This window comes from Triturus cristatus, chromosome 5_2, assembly GCF_964204655.1.
Source record: "Triturus cristatus chromosome 5_2, aTriCri1.1, whole genome shotgun sequence".
In the NCBI taxonomy this organism is placed as follows: domain Eukaryota; kingdom Metazoa; phylum Chordata; class Amphibia; order Caudata; family Salamandridae; genus Triturus; species Triturus cristatus.
Genome location: NC_140588.1, coordinates 238,039,774 through 238,045,393, shown reverse-complemented (window position 1 = coordinate 238,045,393; position 5,620 = coordinate 238,039,774). Strand labels below are relative to the sequence as shown.

At 63.6% G+C, this 5,620-nt stretch overlaps 1 non-coding gene across 1 annotated transcript; it reads right to left on the bottom strand.

The window, feature by feature from the left end:
• Positions 1-10: 10 nt before the first annotated feature.
• On the bottom strand, positions 11-1,812 carry LOC146822833 (18S ribosomal RNA). Its single transcript, XR_014962333.1, has one exon. It is a non-coding gene; the product is annotated as an 18S ribosomal RNA (ribosomal RNA).
• Positions 1,813-5,620: the final 3,808 nt, after the last annotated feature.

Sequence of the window (5,620 nt, the reverse complement as noted above, 5' to 3'; positions counted from 1 at the left end):
GCTCCGCCGTTAATGATCCTTCCGCAGGTTCACCTACGGAAACCTTGTTACGACTTTTACTTCCTCTAGATGGTCAAGTTTGATCGTCTTCTCGGCGCTCCGCCAGGGCTGTTGCCAACCCCGGCGGGGCCGATCCGAGGACCTCACTAAACCATCCAATCGGTAGCAGCAACGGGTTGTGTGTACAAAGGGCAGGGACTTAATCAGCGCGAGTTTATGATCCGCACTTACTGGGAATTCCTCGTTCATGGGAAATAAATGCAATCCCCAATCCCTATCGCGTACGGGGTTCAGCGGGTTACCCGCACCTGTCGGCAAAGGGTAGACACACGCTGATCCGTTCAGTTTAGAGCGTGTGCAGCCCCGGACATCTAAGGGCATCACAGACCTGTTATTGCTCGATCTCGTGTGGCTGAACGCCACTTGTCCCTCTAAGAAGTTGGACGCCGACCGCTGGGGGTCGCGTAACTAGTTAGCATGGAGGAGTCTTGTTCGTTATTGGAATTAACCAGACAAATCGCTCCACCAACTAAGAACGGCCATGCACCACCACCCACAGAATCGAGAAAGAGCTATCAATCTGTCAATCCTTTCCGTGCCCGGGCCGGGTGAGGTTTCCCGTGTTGAGTCAAATTAAGCTGCAGGTTCCACTCCTGCTGGTGCCCTTCCGTTAATTCCTTTAAGTTTCAGCTTTGCAACCATACTCCGCCCGGAACCCAAAGACTTTGGTTTCCCGGAAGCTGCTCGGCGGGTCATGGGAATAACGCCGCCGGATCGCTAGTCGGCATCGTTTATGGTCGGAACTACGACAGTATCTGATCATCTTCGAACCTCCGACTTTCGTTCTTGATTAATGAAAACATTCTTGGCAAATGCTTTCGCTTTGGTTTGTCTTGCGCCGGTCCAAGAATTTCACCTCTAGCTGCACAATACAAACCCCCCCGGCTGTCCCTCTTAATCATGGCTCCAGTTCCAAAAACCAACAAAATAGAACCGGAGTCCTAGTCCAATATTCCTAGCTGAAGTATTCAGGCGACCGGCCTGCTTTGAACACTCAAATTTTTTCAAAGTAAACGCTTCGGACCCCCAGGACACCCAGTCAAGAGCATAAAGTGGGTGCCGAGAGGCAGGGGCTGGGACAGGCGGTAGCTCGCCTCGCGGCGGACCGCCAGCTCGATCCCAAGATCCAACTACGAGCTTTTTAACTGCAGCAACTTTAATATACGCTATTGGAGCTGGAATTAGCGTGGCTGCTGGCACCAGACCTCGTTAAAGGATTTAAAGTGTACTCATTCCAATTACAGGGCCTCGAAAGAGTCCTGTATTGTTATTTTTCATCACTACCTCCCCGAGTCGGGAGTGGGTAATTTGCGCGCCTGCTGCCTTCCTTGGATGTGGTAGCCGTTTCTCAGGCTCCCTCTCCGGAATCGAACCCTGATTCCCCGTTACTCGTGGTCGCCATGGTGTGGCACAGAAAGTACCATCGAAAGTTGATGGGGCAGACATCCGAATGTATCGTCGCCGTCACGGGGACGTGTGATCGGCCCAAGGTTATCTAGAGTCACCAAAGCGGCCGGGCGAGCCCGGATTGGTCTTGGTCTGATAAATGCACCCATCCCGCGAGGTCTGCGCTCATCGGCATGTATTAACTCTAGAATTACCACAGTTATCCAAGTAACAGATGGAGAGATCAAAAGAATATAACTGATTTAATGAGCCATTCGCAGTTTCACTGTACCGGCCGTGTGTACTTACACGTGCATGGCTTAATCTTTGAGACAAGCATATGCTACTGGCAGGATCAACCAGGTAGCCGCACCTGCTGACAGGGTTCGGGGGCCGCGTGCCCATCTCCCCGACCGGACAACATTCGCGCACCCCTCCCTCTCGGGAGCCTGCTGGGGGAAAGGAGCCCACCCGCCAGGGCGGGAAGGCTCGCCGGAGGGGTGGAGAGAGGTGGCGGTCGCATGGGCACCGGCAGGCCCAGCCGTCTCCCCTGGGAGACGCAGGGGTGCTGGAGCCTGGCAGAGACGGCACCCCTCAGAACGGTTGTTCCAAGCTGCTGCTGAAATGTGCTGGGCGGAGAGGGGTGACGGTGTGGCGCACGGGGCCCATGGACCTGCTGGGCAGCAGCGTCCGAGGGCCTGGCACCACCCGACCCCTTCCGCTCGGGGTCAGACCACTGGGGGGCACGAGCTGCTGGGGCTGCTCGGCCTTCGCTCTGCTGGGTAGGGTGAAGGGCCTCCCGCCAGGCGGCAGGCCCTCGAGTCGGACGGTCCATGTGGGGAGGAAGCTCCTTGCTTGAAACAACAGCCGAGGCTGGCCAAGCCGTCCATCCCTAAACGGACCGAAGGTGCCCAATTGATCAGAGTATGGCCAGGGCATCCCCTGGCAGGCCGCCCTGCATGCGGGGGATGGCGGCTTCACATCCCTGCCTGCTCCCAGGGCGAGCGGGCTTGAAGGAAAGGCCCATCGGTAAGGGACCGAGAGGCAGGCCCAGACCCGGGCCCCCGGGGGCCCCAGCGGGCAGGCCCGGGTGCTGCCTTCCCCTGTCTCTGGATCGCCGGACCTCACGGAGGTCTGACCCAGCAAACCCGCCGAAAAAGGACCAACGGGAAGGGGCTGAGAGCCAGGTGCATACCCGGCCCCTGGGGGCCCCGGCGGGTGGGCCCAGGCACTGCCTTCCCCCGTCTTGGGATCGCCGGACCTCACGGAGGTCTGACCCAGCAAACTCAGAGAAAAAGGACAATCGGGAAGGGGGCTGAGAGGTAGGTATGCGTACCCGGGCCCCTGGGGGCCCCTCATCGGGTGGGCCCGGGTGCTGCCTTCCCCCGTCTCGAGATCGCCGGACCTCACAGGGGTCTGACCCAGCAAACTCATAGAGAAAGGACCATCGAGAAGGGGCTGAGAGGCAGGTGCGTACCCGGGCCCCTGGGGGCCCTGGCGGGAGGCGCCTGGGTCTGCCTTACCCTGTTTCAGAATCGCCAGACCTCACGGAGGTCTGACTGACCCTCTCCCTAGTAATCCGGAGGAACCTTACCCCCCTTTCTTGTAATCCGTGCACACGAGGTGACAGAGGGGACTCAAGGCGCGAATGTACCCGACCCCCTGGAGCCCTCGCTGGGATCGAAGAGGCAAATGGACCCTCATCGGGACTTGCAGGCAAGCCCGGCCATCTGGTCACCCCATTGGAAAGCATTGCACGCGACCAGATGGCTGAGGGGAGAGGCGCGACCAGATGGCCGAAGGGACAGGCGTGACCAGAAGGCCGAAGGGACAGGCGCGACCAGATGGCTGAGGGGAAAGGCGCGACCAGATGGCCGGGCTGGAAAGGGAAGCCATCTGGTCGCTCTGTGCCCCAACGAAAGAGGGAGCGGGCGCCGGGGCATGGGGGACCGGAGGCCCAGGGCCCCAGCTGGGCCCCAGCCATGGAGGCTGCGAGGGGGACCCGACGGGCCCTCTCACCCGGGCCCGCGGACACCTTGACAAGCAGGGGAGGCCTGCACGGGAACGACAGACCCCTGTCCCAGGCCCTTGGCGGAGCAGCAGGCCGGAGGACAGGGCCTAGGGCCGGAGCCCCCAACCCGGGCCCAGTGGGGCCCCTGGACCCAGACGGGGCACCCAGGCGCATGGGAAGTCTCCCCAGGCCCGCCGGACCCCGTCGAGGGCACCCTGCCACATGGAAGGATCCAGAACGGAGCCCAGGGTGGGGAGGCCACCCTCAACGGGGCCCTCAGGGGCCCGTCCAGAGCTCCTGAACCCAGCCAAGCAAGGGGAGGCTCAGCGGCTACCCGGTGGGGCCCCTGGACGCAGACGGGGCTCCCAGGCCCTGAGGCGCAGGGGAAGCATCCCCGGGCCCACTGGACCCCGTCCCGGGCACCCTGCCACGTGGCAGGACCAAGGTTGGAGCCTGGGGTCAGGAGGCCACCTTCCTCGGGGCCCTCAGGGGCCCGTCCGGAGCTCCTGAACCCAGCCCAGCAAGGGGTGGCTACCCAGCCACAAAGGAACCCGGTCCCGGGCCTTTAGCAGTGCCGCAGCCTGGGGGACGGGGCCCAGGGCCGTAGCCCCCAACCCGGGGCCCAGCGGGGCCCCTGGACAGAGCCAGGGATCCCAGGTCTGGAGGCGCAGGGGAAGACTTCCCGGGTCCACCGGACCCTGTCCTGGGCACCCTGCCACGCGGCAGCACCCAGGACAGAGACCGGGGTTGGGGGCCACCCTCCCCGGGGCCCTCAGGAGCCCGTCCGGAGCTCCTGAACCCAGCCAAGCAAAGGGAGGCTCCCCGGCCACAACGGAACCCCATCCCGGGACTTCAGCAGTGCCGCAGGCCGGGCTACGGGGCCCAGGGCTGGAAACCCCGACCTGGGGCCCAGCGGGGCCCCTGGACCCAGCCGGGGCTCCCAGGCACGGAGGCACAGGGGAAGCCTCCCCGGGCCCGCCGGACCCCATCCAGGGCACCCTCCCACGTGGCAGGACCCAGGACGGAGCCTGCGGGAACTCGTTTGGGCCCACTGCCATGCGGCAGGACAGAGGACGGAGCCTGGGGTGGGGAGGCCACCCTCCCAGGGGCCCCTGGACCCTGCGGGGTCTCATCCAGGGCAGCCTGAAACGCGGCAGGCCCCGGGACAGACCCAGGGCTGGTGCGGCATCTTGGCCTGTCCAGCTTCCGGCTGAGGACCGCTAGGCCGAGAGGGGTCCCAAAAGTACCCTGCCCCTACTAATCCGGAGGACGGCAACCCACCTTTCTTGTAACCCCCATGCTCCGAGTGACGGAGGGGACACTAGGCGCGTACGCGCCCTACCTCCTGGACCCCTGATTGGGATCCGGGAGGCAAATGGACCCTCATCAGGACTTCCAGCCCGGCCCGGCCATCTGGTCGCCCCTTTGGAAAGCATTGTGCGCGACCAGATGGCCGAGGGGAAAGGAGTGACCAGATGGCCGGCACCTAAAAGGACTCCCATCTGCCTGCCCCGAGCCGTACCGGTAGGGCTCCCACCTGCCCACCCACGCAGGGCTCGGGGGCTCTGCTTCCTGGGGGCTCAGGGACCCGGCTGGGGCTCAGGCACAGGGAGGACCACCGGAGCTCTCAGGCCCAGGCGCCCTGGGGAGGACTGCCCGGGACCCGTGGAGCCCGTCCCGGTCTCTTTGCCATACTGCGGGATGGAGGAGGGAGCCCCGGACGCCTGGGAGGATGTTGCCCGGGCATAGCCCATCTGGTCCCTGGCAAAGAACCACCAGCCCCGGAGGGGTGTTCCAGCTTGCCCTGTCCCTACTAATCCGGAGGAAGGCTACCCACTTTTCTTGTAACTCGTGCGCTCCGAGTGATGGAGGGGACCCTAGGCGCGTATGCGCCCTACCTCCTGGAGCCCTGACTGGGATCCGGGAGGCAAATGGACCCTCATCAGGACTTCCAGGCCGGCCCGGCCATCTGGTCACCCCTTTGGAAAGCATTGTGCACGACCAGATGGCCGAGGGGAAAGGAGTGACCAGATGGCCGGCACCTAAAAGGACTCCCATCTGCCTGCCCCGAGCCGAGCCGTAGCGGTAGGGCTCCCACCTGCCCACCCACGCAGGGCTCGGGGGGCTCTGCTTCCTGAGGGCTCGGGGACCCCGGCTGTGCCT